This window comes from Aedes albopictus, chromosome 2, assembly GCF_035046485.1.
Source record: "Aedes albopictus strain Foshan chromosome 2, AalbF5, whole genome shotgun sequence".
NCBI classification, from domain to species: domain Eukaryota; kingdom Metazoa; phylum Arthropoda; class Insecta; order Diptera; family Culicidae; genus Aedes; species Aedes albopictus.
Genome location: NC_085137.1, coordinates 253,882,515 through 253,902,927, shown reverse-complemented (window position 1 = coordinate 253,902,927; position 20,413 = coordinate 253,882,515). Strand labels below are relative to the sequence as shown.

The window sequence follows — 20,413 nt, the reverse complement described above, 5'->3', positions numbered from 1 at the left end:
CAACGGCAAACTCCAGCTCTCCAGTTCAGTAGCCTTCCCCGGTCGTTCGGATTCACCAGACTTCCCACAGGTTCGCTGTCCGTCGTCCGCCGACGCTCCACTTTTATCGCAACTCTCATTCTACACGTTCATCCGTAGCTGCTCAATTCGCACCATCTACACACTCAATGTAAACATAGAGAGTGCATGCCAGTACAAACCCTACACCACCCAGTGTCGCGCTATCAAAGCATGCTGTCTACCAAAATGTGTCAACCTGCAGTCCGTGTGTCCCTGAATTATCTACAACAGTGTTGAGCCAACCGGCTATCGTACCGGTAAGCGGGAACGAGCATCAATCAAGTGCTGTTCCAAGCCGAAATCCGTTCATCGACTACGGTTCACCGAACCAGGCACCATCTGGTCCAACCCCGTATGCTACCCAGCGTCTCGGCGACAGGACAACTGGGCTCATAAGTGCACAACAGCTAGCTGCCAGGCACACAGCAAAAAAAGTTGTTGAATATTACATCGAAATCGCTGCAACCAGGTCGTTACATCGATTGATTAATATTACACAGCCCGATGTACTCGACGGCTTTCTATGTAATAAACAGATCCGATGTAATTTGCGCGATGTAATAAATTCGATGTACACGCATATGATGTAATTGAAGAGATGTAAAAAGGTATCGATTTGAAATGCTCTTCAATGGCAGATTAAATTATATTTTCATCCTTTTTCGCTCAGTTTTAAATAGTTGAAGAAAATACAAGAAATACACTGAATTCAAAACGAAAAAGAATAAAAACATAATTTAACCAGCCATAGAAGAGAAAACGAGAATGAATGAATGAACTAAGTTTGTACCAGAAGTTGTTTATTCAATTATTTTCTTCTGCCTTTTGACGTTACGTCCCAACTGGGACACAGCCTGCACATTATCTGGCGGTCTATGGGCATTTCAAAATTAGCTAAGCTTTATTTTTAAACTATTTTTTAATTTATGGCAGGCACTGGCACGGAGATACTGTATGCCCAAGGAGGATCTTGAACCGACCGGGAGGCGCCCGTGCTGAATGCGGATACGGATCGTCGAGCTAATTAGCTAAAAGCGGGTTTTCCGACGGCGGCAGAGCGAATGCAACATTAACTCGAAGACGTATGCATTATCATCCTGAAACATATAAAAACGTATTAGTAACTAATAATAGAAAATTATCATTATTGATACGAAAATTATTCTTTCAGGGAAGACTTCTTGGCAAAATAATATCAGAAATTTTCGAGGAATTCCTCCTATAGGAACGAAAGGAATATTCCGCAAGTTATTCCATTTTCCTAGAACATCCATTTTCTCTAGAAATTCCGGCTGCAGGAGTGGTACCAAAATATTTTTCAAGGGCTTGCTCCAAGAATTCACTCCGGGATTGCTCCAGGAATTCCCTTCCGGATTGCTCCAGGAATTTCCATCGGAATTGCTCAAGGAATCCCCTCCGGGATTGCTCCAGGAATTTACAAAGATATTGCTCCAGGAATTCACTCCGGAATTGCTCCAGGAATTCTTTCCGGGATTGCTTAATAAAATCCCTTCGGAATTGCTCCAGGAATTTCCTTCGGGATTGCTCCAGGAATTCCCTTAGCGATTGTTCCAGGAATGCCGTCCGGGATTGCTCCAGGAATTCCCTCCGGGATTGCTTAATGAATTATCTTCGGAATTGCTCCAGGAATTTTCTTCGGGATTGCTCTAGGAATTCCCATCGGGATTACTCCAGGAATGCCCTCCGGGATTGCTCCAGGAATTTCCTCCGGGATTCCTCTAGGAATTCACTCCGGGATTCCTTCAGGAATGCCTGGAGCAATCCCCCTCCAGAAACTTCCTTCCGGAATCCTCCCGGGAATTTTTTCATAAGTTCTACAGGAACTCCTCCAGGAGGAAAATTCATTGGTGAGTATGTTCGGAACTCGGTTCGGAAACTCCTTCCGGAGTCTTATCATAAACTCTTCCAGGAGTTCATTCGGCAATTTTTGCAGGAGTTCTTTTGGAAATTCCTCCAGGAGTTCAATAGAAAATTTCGGAATTCCTCCAGACATTCCCTCCGGGATTGCACCAGGAATTCTGTTCGGGATTGCTTCAGGAATTCACCCCGGGATTGCTCCAGGAATTTCTTCAGGATTGCTCCAGTAATTCTTTCTGGGATTGCTACAGGAATTCCCTCCGGGATTGCTCCAAGAATTTCTTCCGGAATTGCTCCATGAATTTCTTCCGGAATTGCTCTCCTGGAGCACTACGGGATTGCTCCATGAATTCCCTTCGGAATTTCTCCTGGAATTTCCTCCATGATTGTTCCAGCAATTCCCTCCGGGATTACTCCAGGAATTCCCTTCGGGATTGCTCCAGGAATTTCCTTCGGGATTGCTCCAAGAATTCTTTCCGGGGTTGCTCCAGGAACTCCCTCCGGGAATGCTCCACGAATTTCTTCCGGAATCGCTCCAGGAATTTCCTCCGGAATTGCTCCAGGAGTTCACTACGGGATTGCTCCATGAATTCCCTCCGGGATTGCTCCAGGAATATCCTTCGGGATTGTTCCAGGAATTCTTTCCGGGGTTGCTCCAGGAATTCCCTCCGGGAATGCTCCAAGAATTCCTTCCGGAATTGCTCCAGGAATTCACTACGGGATTGCTCCAGGAATATCCTTCGGGATTGTTCCAGGAATTCTTTCCGGGGTTGCTCCAGAAATTCCCTCCGGGAATGCTCCAAGAATTCGTTCCGGAATTGCTCCTGGAATTTCCTTCGGGATTGTACTAGCGATTCCCTCCGGGATTGCTCCAGGAATTCCCTTCGGGATTGCTCCGGGAATGCCCGCCGGGATAGCTCCAGGAATGCCCTCCGGGATTGCTCCAGGGATTCCCTCCGAGATTGCTCCAGGAATTCCTTTCGGAATTGCTCCAGGAATTTCCTTCGGGATTGCTCCAGGAATTCCCTTCGGGATGGCTCCAGAAATTTCCTTCGGGAATGCTCTAAGAATTCGTTCCGGAATTGCTCCTGGAATTTCCTTCGGGATTGTACTAGCGATTCCCTCCGGGATTGCTCCAGGAATTCCCTTCGGGATTGCTCCGGGAATGCCCTCCGGGATTGCTCCAGGAATTCCCTCCGGGATTGCTCCAGCAATTCCTTTCGGAATTGCTCCAGGAATTTCCTTCGGGATTGCTCCAGGAATTCCCTCCGGGATTGCTCCAGGAACTCCCTCCGGGAATGCTTCATAAATTTCTTCCGGAATTGCTCCAGAAATGCTCCAGGATTTCACTACGGGATTGCTCCATGAATTCCCTCCGGGATTGCTCCAGGAATTTCCTTCGGGATTGTTCCAGGAATTCTTTCCGGGGTTGCTCCAGGAATTTCCTCCGGCAATGCTCCAAGAATTCCTTCCGGAATTGCTCCAGGAATTTCCTCCGAAATTGCTCCTGGAATTTTCTCCGGGATTGTTCCAGCGATTCCCTCCGGGATTGCTCCAGGAATTCCCTCCGGGATTGCTCAAGGAATTGCCACCGGGATTGCTCCAGGAATTTCTTCCGGGATTGCTTCAGGAGATCTCTCCGGGATTCCTCTAGGAATGCCTGGAGCAATCCCCCTCCAGGAACTCGCTTCGGGAAATCTCCCGGAAATTTTAAAATAGTTTTACAGGAGCTCCCCGAGGAGTTAAAGGAAAATCATTGGGGAGTATTTTCGAACACTCCTTCCGGAGTCTTTTCATAAATTCTTCCAGAAGTTTCTTCGGCAAATTCTTGTAGGAGTTCTTTTGGAAATTCCTCCAGGAGTTCTATCGAGAATTTCGGAATTCCTCCAGACATTCCCTCTGAAATTGCTCCAGGCATTCCCTCTGGGATTGCTCCGGAATTCCCTTTAGATATTCTCCCAGGATCTTTTTTGTATTCCTCTAGTGGTTTCTTTTGGGTTTCCCCAAGGATCCTTTCAGAAGGTTTTCTGAGGTGCTTTCAGATAATTCTGCCATATTAGTTGATTGTGAGAATCATCAGGATTCCCAGATCCAGATTCCGGAATTTAGAAATTCCATATTCCGGGATTTTTCCAGGAATTCCCTTCGGAATTGCTTCGGGCATTCCTTCTGGGATTGCTCCCGGAATTCCATCCGGTATTGCTCCAGAAATTTTCTCCTGTAGAAAATTCCTCCAGAAATTCTGCCGAGAACTCCTCCAATAGCTCTTCGAGAATTCCTTCAGAAATTCTACGGAAATTTTATCTAAAATTTCTCCAGAGGAAGAGTTCCTTTGGGCATTACTTCAGGAGATCCGCCGGGAATTTCATCAGGAAATATTCGGAAATTCCTTCAGAAGTTCTTTAGAAGTTCTTTCAGTAGCTCTGAAAAAAAATTTCAGAAGATTTTTCGGAAATACATCCAGGAGTTCACCCAATTATTTAATAAATATATTCGGGAATTACTCGGGATTCTTTCAGGTTTTTTTCCGGTCTATCCGGGATTCTTCCAGAAATTCTATTCAGAATTTCCAGTAGAACTCTTAGAGAACTCATGATCGAATTCTCGAAGTTGTTCATACCGATGAATTCTTTCTGGATATTTTATATCAGTAGTTGCCCTTAAGGATGTTTCACCATCATTTCCTCTTGGGTATTGTTTTCAGGAGTTCTTTCTGGTGTTTTTTTTGTTCTGAAAATACCGTCAAGGCGCCATTCACCGTGGGGGCTCCATTCACCGTGTGCCTTCGAATATTTTTTCATTATTTCCATATTATGATTGAATGGTACGACAATTTCCCTTCAATTTCACCAATACAACACTAATGTATTGTTACCATGTCAAAACGCCCATTAGAAACACTTAAAAGTATGATTTTGACACTAAAGTGTTTTTACATGAAGCGGGTTTCTGCTCGTTCACTGCATTCATAGTGAAAAAACGAAAACTGCGCTAAGGTGATTTAAGCGATAAACTAAATGTAGAAACGTTTTTATTCCACCAAGAAGCAATTAAATTCACATATCAGGTATGTATTTTGCATTACCGAAGTAAGTTTAACAAGAAAGTACGATTACTCGTACTTTTTAATTGAAACAAAAAAGCACGGTAAATGGGTACCCTAAAAATCAATGGTCTCCATTCACCGTGCCCCATATTGTCCCATATATCTAGAAAAAAACGAAAATTTGAACATTCGTTTTTCTAATAAAATCTTGCAAGTTATTACTTGAAATGAATTTAAACGAAGAAAATTCCCTTGGCTGGGTTTTCTTGATCATTTTTAAACATTTAGAATAAAATTTCTCATACACGGTGAATGGGTCCCTACTACCACGGTGAATGGTGACCTACCACGGAATTAGGCGACCTTACTACCCTTTACTAATTGTACTATATCACCAAATTTTGTGAAAAATTTTCTACTTCTGTGGATATTGCTTTAATTTTTACCTATAATGAAGGCAATGAATTAACTACATCGGCTGTTTTCCTACTCTCCGCATCGACCAATGTGGCGCTAGCTTCTATGCGCGAAAAATCGCTAAAAGTAAATCGCAAAAATATTGTATGGCGAATACAATCTAAAGGCAAATTTCTCGAAGTGGAACACATTTTTCGAAAAAATATTTGGTAGTGGTTGTGCACAATGGTGACCACTATTAAGGCTACCAAATATGTTTTCGGGAAAAGCTTTCTATTTCAAGTAATTCGAGTTTAGATGCATTTCGCCATACAAAATTAAATGGATTTACTCCTGCTGATCAACTGTGGCTGCGCGCAAAGCGGGTAGTCCATTAAAAGCGGTACCAACAATGTTTATAAGACTGGTGTCGAATGACAGCCCTTTTTTACCCCGAATCCTCTTAGATCCACGGTGAATTGGAAAATTCACTGTGGAAAATTTTTGTTTAGAAGTTCCACCTAAAAAAAGCTCGTTCTAAGAGTTTTCCTTCAGGAGCTTTTCATATGAATTTTCCTCCAGGAATTACTTCTGAGTATTATTCTCTAGCAGTTTCAGCTGTTCCTCTTGGATATTCTTCCCCAGAAGATCCTTCTGGCGATTTTCTAGTGTTTCTTCTTAATGTTTTTCAGCAGCAGTTCTTCCGAATGATTTGCAATATTTTCCTCTAATATTTTATATCTACAGAAGATTTTCATAAGCAATTACTCTCCAGAAGTTCCTCCTGGTTATTTTCGCTAGAAGTTCCTCCTAGTGATTTTTCGCTCAGATTCTCGCAGGTATTTTTTTCTTTTAAAGTTCTGTCAGGGAATTTTTCTCCAGATTTTTTTCTAGTGCTTCTCAAGTATTAGTATTCCTTTCAAGGCCTCATGGGGGTTCTTCCAAGAGATGTTTTTCGGAGATACCCTGGGCGTTTACCATAGTATTTTATTTTATTGTTGTGACTTCTTTTGGAGATTATTTTGCAGGAGTCCCTAATATTTCTCCAGATTAACATTTCTGTCTGGATATTTATTTCCAGCAGTTCCTTCCGAGGATCCTTCTATTATTTTCAGATGGAAGAGAATTCTGATGGTTTTTCTGCAGGAAGCTCTCTCCCTAAGTTTCTTTTAGGCATGGTGCATCTAATTTTTTTCTAGATAGAATTCCGGTAAAATCCGGTCCTTAGGGTTTCTCCATTAGTTCCGGGGATTTTCATCCAAAAGTTCCTCCAGCAAGCTTTACTTCAGAAATTGCTCTTAGTGTTCATTATAAGTTCCTCCTATATATTTTTGCTCAAGATAAGGTATAAGGCCGAAGCCTCTTCACGGACGGACGTGAGGTGATCGATAGGAGGAAGCAGCACTTCAATGAGGTCCTACAGCAGAAGCTCACAAGTATGATGAATGGATGGAGACGGCTTTCGTTCGAAGACCTGGTGAGACCTACTCTGCCAGGAATAAGGCGAACAACAAAAGTGAAAATTTTAAAATTTCACATATAAATAGACTTTTAAAATGTAATTAACTGAATTAACGATAATAAACTAAATAATAAATAAAAAATAACCTGAATGGCGTGGAGAACGTAGGCACGGGAGACCACGGCAACGGAGGAAACGACTACGCCAGTGCAGCAAATGACGGAAATGATCCAACTCCCACGCTGAGGGAGCTAAGGATGCCATTCACCAGCTCAAACCCAACAAAACTGCTGGTAATGCTGGTATCGCAGCTGAACTCATCAAGATGGACCAAGAATTGTAGTCCACCAGTTTGCACCGGTTGATAGTACAGGATATGGGGGACCGAACAACTTGCCAACAGCGGATGAGTGGAAGCGAAGGAGTGGAAGGAAGGGGTAATATGCCCCATTCACAAAAAGGCGACCATTTGGAATAAAAGAGCTTCCGAGCAATAATCATTTTGAGTAGGGCTGTGACCATGTAGTGTATCGATAATATCGATATCGGTTCGGGACAATATCGATATAAATTCGATATCGGATTTGTCTTATCGATATCGGATCCGATATCCGATAATATGTTAAAATGCAATTTACCATTTACTAGTCAATTAAGCTTAGTTTTGCATTTAAAATACTCTATAGGGTAGAAGCTTCAGTTTTCGCAAGTCAGGTGTTTTGGCCACAGTACGTTATACAGCCTGCTGCGATCCAAATCGGCACGAATTAATTTTTGGTTAGTAGGCCCTAAAGTTTTATCATGCTTGCAACTCTGAAAACCATAGAATTTTATTCAAAAACTAGCTGTACCCGGCAAACTTTGTCTTGCCTACTGCGTTTTTTGACGTTTCTAGTTTCTATCCAAAACCGATTCCCCGGTCACAAAATGTATGGAAGGTGGATTTTCAAAAACTCAATTTTTCCATGTTTTTTTGCCTCATAAACCTTCTTTGGGTGAAAACTAACAGAACAAAACTAAGACGATCAAAATCGGACCTTCCGTTCGCAAGTTATGCGCGGTCCCACGTATGCCACTGCATTTTTATATATTCAAAAATGGCAGAAAAAAATAATTTTCCTTAAAAAATCAGCTCTTACATCTATTTTGGCCAGGGTGCTTCTAATTTGGCCACTCCCATAAGAAATACACGCGATTGGCCAAAATAGAAACCAAAGTTAGGAATGTGGCCAAAACTGACGGTGTGCTTCTATTTTGGCCAGTGCCGTTTTTAATACAAAAACTATTTATTGGCCCACTTTTTGCATTTTTCCTACAAAGTATAGATTGACAGCTTCCATTTAAGATATTGGTGGCTCACATAGGATAGCTGATATTTTTTTGAAAAATAATTTTCCTGGCCAAAACCGGTGCCCGTACCCTACCTAATATCGATATGTTGAAAGGAAATAATGATATCTACGCAAACTATGCAATTCGTTTCAAAGGCACCTGTTACTGCGAATAGACGTCATGATGAAATCGATATAAGCAATGTGCAGCAGAAGTTTTAGGGAGAAACATTTTGAAAATTCAGTTTAAAATTTATGAAAAAGTCTGAAACTCCTATAGGAACAAGACAATGTGTTTGGCAGAGTAACTCCAGAGAAATCTAGAAAAATCTGTTGCTAAACCTCCATGAGTCTATATTTTATGACTGGATGGACGCATGAGAGTAGATTCAGTCATACTTCAAAATATTGTCTGGGTTTACTCCAAACAGCTTTCAAAAAAAAACATTAATATCGACTATTATATTGTCAACAGGTTCAAATTTTTCGAAAAAAGAAAAACAATCCACTCACTATATTATTTTTAGATGAAACTCGAAACTTTTCAACTATAAATCTAAATAAGCCGATTACCGGGTTTTCGAATATCGGATATCGTATCGATAATTTCATGCCGATAAATATCGATATTATCGGATTTATCGATATCGTCCGAGCCCTAATTTTGAGTGCGGCTATAAAGTGCTATCCCATATCATCTTCCATCGTCTGTCACCTATTCGGACAAATTCCTGGTGGTATATTGGATGACATCTTAAGAGAAATCTGATATTTTTATAAAAATTTGAGGATACATTTCCGGGAGAATCATGTCAAGTGATATCTGCAGGTACTATCTGCCAGATAGCAAGTCATTTCTGGTGGAATTCATTGAGAAATTTCTGGAGGAATCCCTGACGAAATCTTAGAGAGACAAACATAATGAAAGGGGTAAGACAAAATGGTCGGGGCAGGCAAAATTTTCACCTTTCAAAAAATGATCAACTACAGTTAACTGTAGTGTTAACTTTTCGAAAAGGGCATCAAAAAATCTCAAATTTTCACTGTAAGTTTGCTAACTAGTTGTCTATCTATGGTCCAAATTTAGGAAAAATTGTGTTATTTCACTTGACGTCAAAAAGATTGTAGTGAAAAAGGCATAATTATCCGAAACCTTACTTTGAACTGTTATATCCCCGGATTCAATAAACCAAGTGCAATAAAACTAGGAGCATCTACGACTGATATAGTGAGCTTTTGAAAACTTTTGACTCGTCCTTTAATTCGAAAAGACATTTTAGCGATTTCAGTGTTTCCCAAACTTTCAGGAGGTATCGCCCCCTTAGAGCTTCGAAAAAGCATTTTCGTCCCCCTACGTGAGATTTAATTTTTCGATAGTAGAAAGCTGATACTGTACTTAGCTGAAGCCCTGAAAAGCGCTACTGTGGCAAAATTAGTACATATTGCCAATTAATGTATCTAAAATTGTTTCACTCTTATTTTCATTGAATATTTTGGTAAATGCGTTGATTTTCCGCATTTGAATAAAAAAACTTAATTTTTAATCGTGCTTGCATAAATGTGAAATCATGTTTGTACCTGTTTTCCAAACGGTTATTGATTGAGCATTGATGATTTTAAATAGAATGGACTGTGTACGCCTATGAACATCCGTTATTCTCAAGCAGTTGTTTTACCAGTGTTCTATAAGGAAATTTTACAACGTCCAAGAGACAATGTTCGATACAAGTAGTCAAATATAACTGGAGAATTGGAAAACAATCACAAAAACTTATGTGTAAAAAGTGCAACTTAGAAAAATATCGGTGTATTTTCAAATGTACTTGCTTTTCTCAGTGTCACCCTCCCACCCGCGGAAAAATTTGGTTGGATTTAAACATTTTGAAGGAAGACACAAAAAAATCATTCAAGAAATTTAAAAATAAAAAAGTTGAAATAAGGGTTACCCATAAAATTGCTGAACAAATCCCATGAGTTTACCGATTTTGCCTAATTGTTTGGGTATTTTTCCATCAAACACATTTATTATTTATAATCCCCCCTTGACGATTCAGTGAGCACTGTGACAAAATAAGAAAATGAGATTTGTTCCGGCCTAATAGAAAATTAAGCTACGTATAAACTTGAATAATACCTGTGTTTAAATTAAATAGTGAAATAAGTAAACATGAATTTTTGAAAAGTTTTCGAATTAACTCATAGTACTGTTTGGTAATGTCTTTGAAGTATTTCAAAACACGGAGTGACGAATTCCATCTGAAAAGTGCTCTGGAACTAGTCTGAGCCTCATGTTTTTGATTTAAACTTTCATGAAGAATGAATTAAAATCCAATCTTTCTCATCAATTTGCAAAAAAAAAACTCTGTTCCGTTCATAACTTAGACAGAACTAACCATGACTCACGAATGTTTTCCATAATACCGTGTGCAGCATAGTTGTCCCATCCTAGATTTCCAGAACCCTATTAATCCTTCAGAAATATGTATAGCAGTCTAACTTGTTTTTTTAGCAATTTCGTCAAAGAACCCACATAAACACCAATAATTCTGTAAAACTAGATTGATGTTTCAGTATGTTCATTACAGCATTTTTCCAATAATCTTTACAAAAAAAAACTTGAAATTTCAATTTTATTGGCAGAAAGTTTTTATGATTCAGTTGACATTCTCGACTTGTAAGTCAATTTTATTGATGTTTTCGAATCATTCAAAAAATCGCCCCCCATTTTAGTATTTTCGCCCCCCAATTTTCATTTTTCGAATTTTCGCCCCCCTGGGACTGATTTTCGCCCCCAATGGGGCGATTTCGCCCACTTTGGGAATCACTAGATTAGATCATTTTACTAATACAACACCAAATTAGCAAAACCTTCAACATCGTTTTAAAATTCAAGATGGTAACTATAGTTTATTTTAATTCCCTTGAATTGACTTGAATATAAATATGTTTTGAAAGGAAGTAACAAAATACCCGCCAAGGAAATACAAAAAAGTGGTTCATTTGACGGTAAACTTTCTAAAATTTTGTTTCCTAATATTGGATAAAAAATATCCAAAGAGATTAGACAGAAAAGAAAACATTCCGAGTTTTACTAAGAATTCCGTTAAAATATCTAAATGAACTGTAGAATTGCAATCGCGCAAAATCTCATTTCTAGAGCTTAAATTCTCATTGTTTACCGGGAATTTTTAACTATTTCATAAACTTCCTTAGAAATTCCGTTGAAATTCTGCTTTCAAAATTTCCTTCTTCGGTTTCTTCTGCAATGCCTTCAAAAAGCCCTTCAGGAAATCAAAAATCTGAAAATCCAATTACCGGGAATATCTGTCATAGCGATAAGAAAACAAAACTGCCGAAATACCTGTCATCTCATTACCAAAATATTCACAGAAAAACTTTACTCAGATTACTAATAACTCTAGGATATGCACATAAAACTACCAAGTAATTATTCCTCTTCTTCTTCTTGGCACAACATACCCACTGGGACAAAGCCTGGTTCTCAGTAGTGTTCTAAGAGCACTTTCACAGTTATTATCTGAAAGCTTCCTCTGCCAATGACTATATGGCATGTGTATATCGTGTGGCAGGCACGAAGCTATGCCCAGGAAAGTCAAGGAAATTTCCTTTACAAAAAGTTTCTGGACCGACCGGGAATCGAACCCGTCATCACAGCATGGTCATGCTGGATACCCACGCCTTTACAGCTGTGGGTATATGGGCCTCCACCCCCAAGCAATTCATAATTCCAAATTATTTTAGAATAACATTCCTAATAGCCAAAATATTACCAATTAGTGAGTGCTGGAATTCCCTTAGGATTCCGGCATTTCTCCAGGTGAAATCAAATTTCCGGGTGGGAGACACCCTGCACAACACTAGGGGCTTGAATCAATTTTCGATAAGATTTTATGTACCCTGGGGATATTTACCTGCTTATCGCTGATTCACAAGAGCAATTTAATAATGTCAGGAACCTCCTCAGACTCTGACGGGATGCTGTTCATATTTTAAACCCCCGGTGCCGGCGTCCACGGCCGCTTGTACAAGAGCCATCGTTGTGTTCAACTCTCCTAAAGCATCCGATCGATAGGCTTCGCGCCAGGCTCTGTGGTCCATCGGCTTTAAACAAACTTCTTGTCCACACGTCAGACCATAGCTCCAGCTTCCAGCTTGGACGTTGGGATTCGGTCGCATTGCATCCAATTGACCTGGTCCTTCCATCAGCTACCAAGCAACTGCTTTCAGCAGCTTGCTTTGCTGCTTACATGGCATACTGTCTGCCAGGCGCTTCGCTCCAACTCCAACCGCGATGCAAAGATTTTTCCCACCCTCGTCCAGCTGCTCCAGCTCGTGGAAGTCAAGTTCTTCCAAGATTCCTGCAATATAAAAGCATCCTTTATTACATAAATTTTCACCAAAGAAAACCGCAAAAAAAAACTTACCGATTGACGAGAGCTGCCCTTCTGTTTTTGGTGGTCGGTGTCCCGGAAAAGCTGTATTTAATTGAAAAATCATCAGTATCATAAGCAAAATTAATTGTAATCAGAAAAATACTTACCCAAAACAAGCGTAATCAAGGAAATTATGAATAATTTATAGAAAAAACAGTCGACTCGAGCGAGAAGCAAAAATGGCTGCTGCTTGTCTCTTGCGCTGGCCGATAACAACAATCGGTCAGTGCTGCTAGATGCAATGTCGCATCATAGGGGGATGCGATATAGCATCGTTTTTGTGTAATTTCTCACAACTTCAATGCAACCAGTTGGTTGCAGCTGTTTCTGTGTAATATTCCCATTTGCTCGATGTGAATATTACACAGATACAACGGAAAGGAGAATCGTTATTGGTTTTCTGTGTAATGCTGAGGTGGATGTAATTTTGTGCAAAATTGATGTGATTGTGTATCTGAAAAAAGTGATTACATCGGTTTACTGATACATCGTGTGCATTACATCGAGGCATATTACATTATTTTTTGCTGTGCACGTTGTTTCCAGAGACCTACCACAATTCTCCGGCGACCCGCTGGAATGGCCTATGTTCGTGAAAGCCTTCGAATCAACTACCGAAATGTGCGGGATCCAACCTGATGAAAACCTGGCCAGATTACAGAAGAGTTTGGTTGGAAGCGCGAGAGAAAAGGTTCAGAGCATTCTTACTCTCCCGGAAGCCATACCGGACATAATCGCGACTCTCCGTGATGAATGTGGACGACCGGATCAACTTGTGCACTGCTTGCTTACGAAAGTCCGTAACGCCCCTGCTCCAAACGTAAACAAACTGGACACATTGGTGACGTTCGGGCGTGAAGTCAAAAATCTCGTTACGTATATCGAGATTGCGAAGCTACAGGATCATCTTTCCAATCCAATGCTCCTATCTGAATTGGTCGCAAAACTGCCTCCCAGTCTGCGGTTGGACTGGGGCCTACACCTGCAACGAATTCCGGCGGCGACATTGAAAGCGTTTAGTGATTATGTCTCGACGATCAAAACTGCTGCATGTCAAGTATCGGTGCCAACCGAAGCTGCTCCTCCGGATGCTTCGAAACGAGCAAACAAAAAAGACAAAACAGGATTTGTCAATGCTCACTCTACCGATTCGGAACATAAGGACGATTCTCGATTCCCTTCGAGCAATGAACCAAAACCATGCAGGTTTTGCCAGCAGGACGGACACAAAATTCGCGACTGTTCTACATTCAAAGGGATCCCGCTTGGTGACAGATGGAAGTTTGTAGATGAACACCATCTATGCCTGCGGTGTTTAAACGGGCATGGAAAGTGGCCGTGCCGGACGAAACAGCCATGCGACTTGGGCGGCTGTAAAGAAATGCATCATCGCCTACTGCATCCTACTGGAAAACCATCAACCAGCGAGCCCGTTAGTGCAGAATCTAGTACGACAGGTACCGTTACTGCACACCGCCATCTGCGAAGTACAACGATGTTCAGAATCCTGCCTGTTACTTTGGAGGCCAATGGAAGGTGTATTACCGTCTTCGCATTTCTGGATGATGGGTCCGAGCTCACACTCTTGGAGACAGAAATTGCTGACATGCTTGGGTTGGATGGAGAAAACAGTTCGTTGTGCCTACAGTGGACAAGCAATGTCACGAGGAATGAGCAATCGTCACGTCGAGTCAAGTTGAATGTTTCAAGATTGAACAGCCCGTCTAAATTTGCGCTCACCGATGTGCGCACCGTCGACAAGCTCGGCTTACCTCAGCAGGATATGGACTATAATGAGCTTGTAAAACGTTTTCCGTACCTACGTGGATTGCCCGTCGAAAGTTATTGTGCAGCGAATCCTCAAATCCTCATCGGCTTGGACAATGTGAAGTTGACCATTCCTCTCTGCAAGCGAGAAGGACAAATCGGAGAGCCTGTAGCAACAAAAACTCGGCTAGGATGGGTAATTTTCGGTGGACGAGCAAACGAAAATGGACCCAATCGCCTCAACGTACATGCTTGTGAATGCTCCCCCAACCAAAATTTGCATGAAATGGTGAAGAGCTATTTCAACGTGGAGACCGTAGGAATAACCGGCTCCAATCTTCCGGAATCACCCGAGGATCAACGCGCCCGAAGGCTTTTGAAGGACACTACCAATCGCACAGACTCGGGAAAGTTCGAAGTAGGCTTGCTTTGGAAACACGATGAGATAAACTTTCCTGATAGTTATCCCATGGCCCTCCAGCGGTTCAAATGCTTACAAAAGCAGCTGGCAAAAAATCCCGACCTGAAAAGGAAGGTTGATGATCAGCTTACCGAGTTCCTTTCTAGAGGATATGCGCACAAAGTGACTGAGGAGGAACTGCAAACATTTGATCGCCGACGTATGTGGTTCTTGCCGCTAGGAATAGTTCGTAATCCCCGAAAGCCAAATAAAATACGCATCGTTTGGGACGCAGCAGCTCAAGTCGGTAATATCTCGTTGAATTCGGAACTATTAAAAGGACCTGACTTGATGGTATCGCTGCTTGGAGTGGTTTTCCGATTTCGTCAACGTCTTTACGCACTTGCAGGAGACATTCGGCAAATGTTTCTGCAACTCGAGATGAGACCCGTTGATCGTCAATCGCAGTTGTTCCTGTATAGTGGCGAATCGGCTGATCCCGAAATCTACATGTTGGATGTGGCAACATTCGGAGCGACATGCTCTCCGTGTTCCGCGCAATATACCAAAAACGTGAATGCCTTGGAACACGTTGCTGAGTTTCCTGTGGCAGCGGAAGCTATAGTAGAGAATACATACGTCGATGACTTCCTGGACAGTCGAGACACGGTTGATGAACTGTTGTCGCTAGCAGTGCAAGTGCGTACCATCAACGGAAATGCCGGATTCGAAATAAGAAACTGGCAATCGAACGCAGTAGAAGTCCTGGAGCAACTAGGTGATAGCAGCACTGAGTCAACGAAGAGCTTCACAGCTGAAAAGTCTACCGCAGCCGAACGAGTGTTGGGAATTACATGGAACGCGACCGAAGATGTTCTCAGTTTCAGCGTTGTGTTGAGAGAGGATTTGAATCCACTACTGTCTGGTGAAATTGTTCCGACAAAGCGTCAAGTACTTCGGGTATTGATGAGTTTTTTCGATCCTCTTGGATTGATAACGTTCTACACGGTTCATGGGAAGATACTCATCCAGGACATTTGGCGGTCCGGAATCAAATGGGATGAGACAATCACTGATTCTGATTTCGCGAACTGGCAACGGTGGATCGTTTTGACCCCGAAACTGACTGAACTTCGCATCGATAGATGTTACTTCACCGACTGATCAGTTGAAAGCTACGACACTACTCAATTACATGTTTTTGTAGATGCCAGTGAGCTGGCGTATTGTGCTGTAGCTTATTTCCGCATTGTTGATCAAGGAACGCCTCGGTGTGTGCTGGTAGCTGCAAAATCAAAGGTTGCACCTTTGAAACCGCAGTCCATTCCACGGAATGAACTAAATGCAGCAGTTCTTGGAGTCCGCTTGATGAGAATCATTGTCGAAAACCACACGATACCGATCACCAAACACTTTTTCTGGACGGATTCATCCACGGTGCTTTCCTGGCTACGAAGTGACCCGAGACGTTATCGGCAGTATGTAGCTTTGAGGGTGTCGGAAATTCTAGACGAAAGTGAGGTGCAAGAATGGAAAAAGGTGAAATCAGGAGTCAACGTTGCGGACAAGGGAACAAAGTGGGGTAGCGGACCATGCTTTGATCCAGCAAGTGTGTGGTTCACTGCTCCGGAGTTTTTATACTGCCCAGAACCCGAATGGAATGATGCTGATCCACAATTACCGGCAACTGCTGAGGAGCTTAGATCCGTCCATGTGCATTTGGGTGTAAACGACCGAACAGCGATCAGTTTCACCGATTTTTCCAGTTTAGATAAACTGATTAGGAGAGTGGCATACTTGTACCATTTTGTCAACCAGTGTCAAGCAAGATCAAAGGAAAAAATCAAACTTCCGACGGTTGTATTAACCCAAAAAGATTTCGAGCAAGCGGAAACCAGCGTTTGGCGAATGGTGCAACTACAAGGATTTCCTGAAGAGTTGAAAGGCCTTAGAAAGAATGGGATTTCAGCGACGTCCAAGAAGTTGATGAAAGGGTCAAGTGCGTTGGCCAAAATTTCTCCATACATAGATGAAAATGGCCTTCTCCGAATGGAAAGTAGAATTGATCCGAAGGCAGCATTCTACTCATACGATTTCCGAAACCCGATCGTTATTCCCAGAGATAACCACGTGACAAACCTACTGATTCTTCGATTTCATCAGCGATATGGTCATGCAAACAAGGAAACAGTCCTCAATGAGCTACGACAGCGTTATTACACTACCCGTCATAAGTACGGACTCACAAAAAGTATTGCAACAATATTGCATCACTCTGACTCACCTCGATATCTCGAAAACCAGAACACCTACAAAAATGCCGCCTTCAGAAAAGTTGTTGCTTTTGGGCTTCTAAATAACTTTGTTGAACACAGCATCTTTGTAAGTCCTCAGGTTTTGGAGATATCGAGGTGAGTCAGGGTGATGCAATATTGTTGCAATACTTTTTGTGAGTCCGTACTTATGACGGGTAGTGTATATCCCCAAAATGCGATCGGTAGTCGGAAAAGTCATACGCAGCTGTGCGTGGTGCCGTGTTTACCGTGCCACACCACGTGCACCCAGGATGGCAGCGCTTCCTGAACCCCGAGTCCAGCCATACGTCCGACCATTCACCTTTAGGGGTCATCCATTAAGTACGTCACGATCCTAGGGGGGAGGGAGGTTTGTGAAAGTGTGACAAGCAATGTATTAAGAATAGGAAAAACCCGTACGAAGGGGGGAGGGGGGGTCAAAAATTCCCAATTTTAGCGTGACGTACTAAATGGATGCTCCCTTACAGGTGTGGACTATTTCGGTCCGCTGGTCATTAAAAAAGGAAGATCTGATGTAAAACGGTGGGTGGCACTTTTTACTTGTTTGTCGATTCGTGCCGTTCATCTGGAGGTCGTCCATTCCTTGACGACCGAATCATGCAAAATGGCGATTCGCCGTTTTGTTGCGCGTCGCGGTGCTCCTCAACAAATTTACAGCGATAACGGCACAAATTTTAAAGGAGCTGCTCGAGATCTTGCTGAGGAGATAAAGGCGATCAACCGTAATGTAGCAGGCACCTTTACCAACCGGGATACTGAGTGGATATTTAACCCGCCCTCTGCTCCACATATGGGGGGAGTATGGGAGAGGCAGGTCAGATCGGTAAAGGAAGCATTCAAGGCTCTGTCTCATAAAGATCGGTTGGATGATGAAAATCTAATCACGCTCCTCACCGAGGTAGAAATGATCGTAAACTCCCGTCCTTTAACGTTTATTCCGTTAGAGTCACCAGAACACACCGTCATTACGCCGAACAATTTCTTGCTTATGAGTTCCGATGGGACGAACACATCTTCGCGAATTCCTGTGGATGAAAAGATATCGTTTAGGACAAATTGGAAATTGATGCAACATCTTCTAAATCAATTTTGGCAACGTTGGGTTCAAGCGTACCTACCCACCATTGCGCGCCGAACGAAATGGTTTGGAGATGTACGTCCATTGCAGGTCGGCGATTTAGTCATAATCGTCGATGAACAGGTGCGAAACGGTTGGCTACGCGGGAAGGTGGTAAGGACCTATCCAAGCAAAGATGGCCAGGTACGCAAGGTGGATATACAAACCGACTCCGGCATCATGCAGCGACCCGCAATCAAAGTGGCATTATTGGATATATTAGAAGATAGTAAGGCCGAATAAATGTAGGGCATTACGGGTGGGGCTGTTGCAACTAACGATGGATAGGCCCTTTTGGATTGCTAGGATAGGTGGACGTAAACAAAACAAAAGTCGAAGAAGCCAGTTCGGAGAAAATGTGCGCGAGTTGAAAGTGAATTTCTCGCACTAATTAAACAATTTAAACGTACAATCAGTACATATTCCCAAACGTGAAAGTTAAGCTAACTTGATTATCCTAAACTTGAATTCGATATACTAGGTGGTGTTGATAGTTGTTTTCCACAAACGAATACTTATTATTAACCTCTTTTTTTTTTTTTTTTTTTTTTGAAAGTGTTTTACAATTTTTCGATGAGAATATATTTGATTAAATTAATTTACATTAATTAATTAGGTTTGTTTTCACATTGCCATGTGCTTCACATCAGTTTGTATGTTGCAAAAAACAATCTTACTTGCAATTTAGTACAAAAATCATTAGCTTCTACTTCACCCTAATAAATGGCCTGCTCAGGAAACAAAAATAAGTGATAAATTGCTGCGAATGTGCAATTGAAGCAGAACAAAGAACTCGAGGGCAGTTAGTAGCTGCTCTTTGTAAAAAATATACAAAAACTCAAAAAAAAAAGGTACAAGTAACATAACGGGAGGGGGAAACCCCGCTTGCTTGGATGGGTAGGTGTGTGAATGTGAACTTACTTAAGTCTATAAGTTTTCTTTTGTCGCACAGTAGGCGGTCATGGCCTCCTGTCTGCAGGGCTAGTCCGCCAAATTGTTCCGTACTGCATGGAAACACTGCCTTTCTGGTGACTCAATGAAATTATCAAGACGCACACGATCAATCGCTCCAGTTCCTAATTAAGTAGTAACTTAAAATTCCCACAAATTGTTCAGCTCAACTGCTCTCATCTCATCATTTCCAATAATCATTAATATTACTCCACGTATCTTTATTACCTTACTAATCGGCTGTTTTTTTTCTTAGTTTTCTTAAATGTTAAAGAGGTGCTACTACATTTAACGACATACTTTCGCACACAAAACACACACAGCGGTGAAGCACGTTCTGCGGTATCTACGCGGTACCTCTAGCTTCAAGCTGATCTACAGGAAGGACGTAGATCCTGGTATAATCGGCTACTGCGACGCTGATTGGGGATCCGATCCAGACGAGAGGAAATCGACTAGCGGCAACGTTTTCATGGCACAAGGCGGCGCGATTTCCTGGATGTGCAAGAAGCAGCCTACGGTAGCACTATCTACGTGTGAAGCTGAATACATGGCCGTTTCAGCTGCCGTGCAAGAAGCCTCTTGGTGGCGTGGAATATCGGCCCGACTGGATAACAGCAACGAAGCAATCGAAATCAGATGCGACAATCAGAGCTGCATCGCCTTTGCGAAGAATGGTGGGTATAATCCTCGTACGAAGCATATTGATATCCGCCACCACTTCATCAGGGATGCTCTCAGCCGTGGTGTGGTAAAACTGGAGTACGTTGGCACGGAGGAACAAATTGCCGATGGTCTCACCAAACCACTGCAGCGGACGAAGTTTGAAGAATGTCGGAAGATGATGGGAATCTCTGCGGCTTGAGGAGGAGTGTTGAAGACGAATCTCAGCAAGCCTTGATATCAGGGGGCCAGCAAAAGGCAAAATCCCCGTAGCTCACAACAAAAACACGTTCAAAATTGTTTGTGCTGAAAATTGATGCATTACACAATTTTTCACTGATTTATTTGCTATCTCCGCGTTGTCGTGTAATTTCGAACGATTGCACGCCAAAATTTTGGTAACCTTTTGCTAGTTTTACACGTTTTACTTAAGTAATAACTTATGGTAATGACTAATTCGCAAATGTCGTGCACATCCCAGTTCTGTCAGAGTGCCCAAAAGTGTCAATTTTCCAAACATGTCAAATTCATGTGGACTACGGCACATCTATTCGTGGTTGACGTCCGCGCTGC

At 42.1% G+C, this 20,413-nt stretch overlaps 2 long non-coding RNA genes across 2 annotated transcripts in view; one reads left to right on the top strand and one right to left on the bottom strand.

Moving 5' to 3' along the window:
• Positions 1 to 20,413, top strand: part of LOC134288016 (uncharacterized) — a 286,653-nt gene that overhangs the window by 257,291 nt on the left and 8,949 nt on the right. The gene's annotated exons all lie outside the window — the stretch shown is intronic.
• Positions 840 to 13,066, bottom strand: LOC134288010 (uncharacterized). Its single transcript, XR_009997688.1, has 4 exons — positions 12,735 to 13,066; positions 12,619 to 12,669; positions 12,106 to 12,552; positions 840 to 1,157 (listed from the first exon to the last, which is right to left on the bottom strand). It is a non-coding gene; the product is annotated as an uncharacterized LOC134288010 (long non-coding RNA).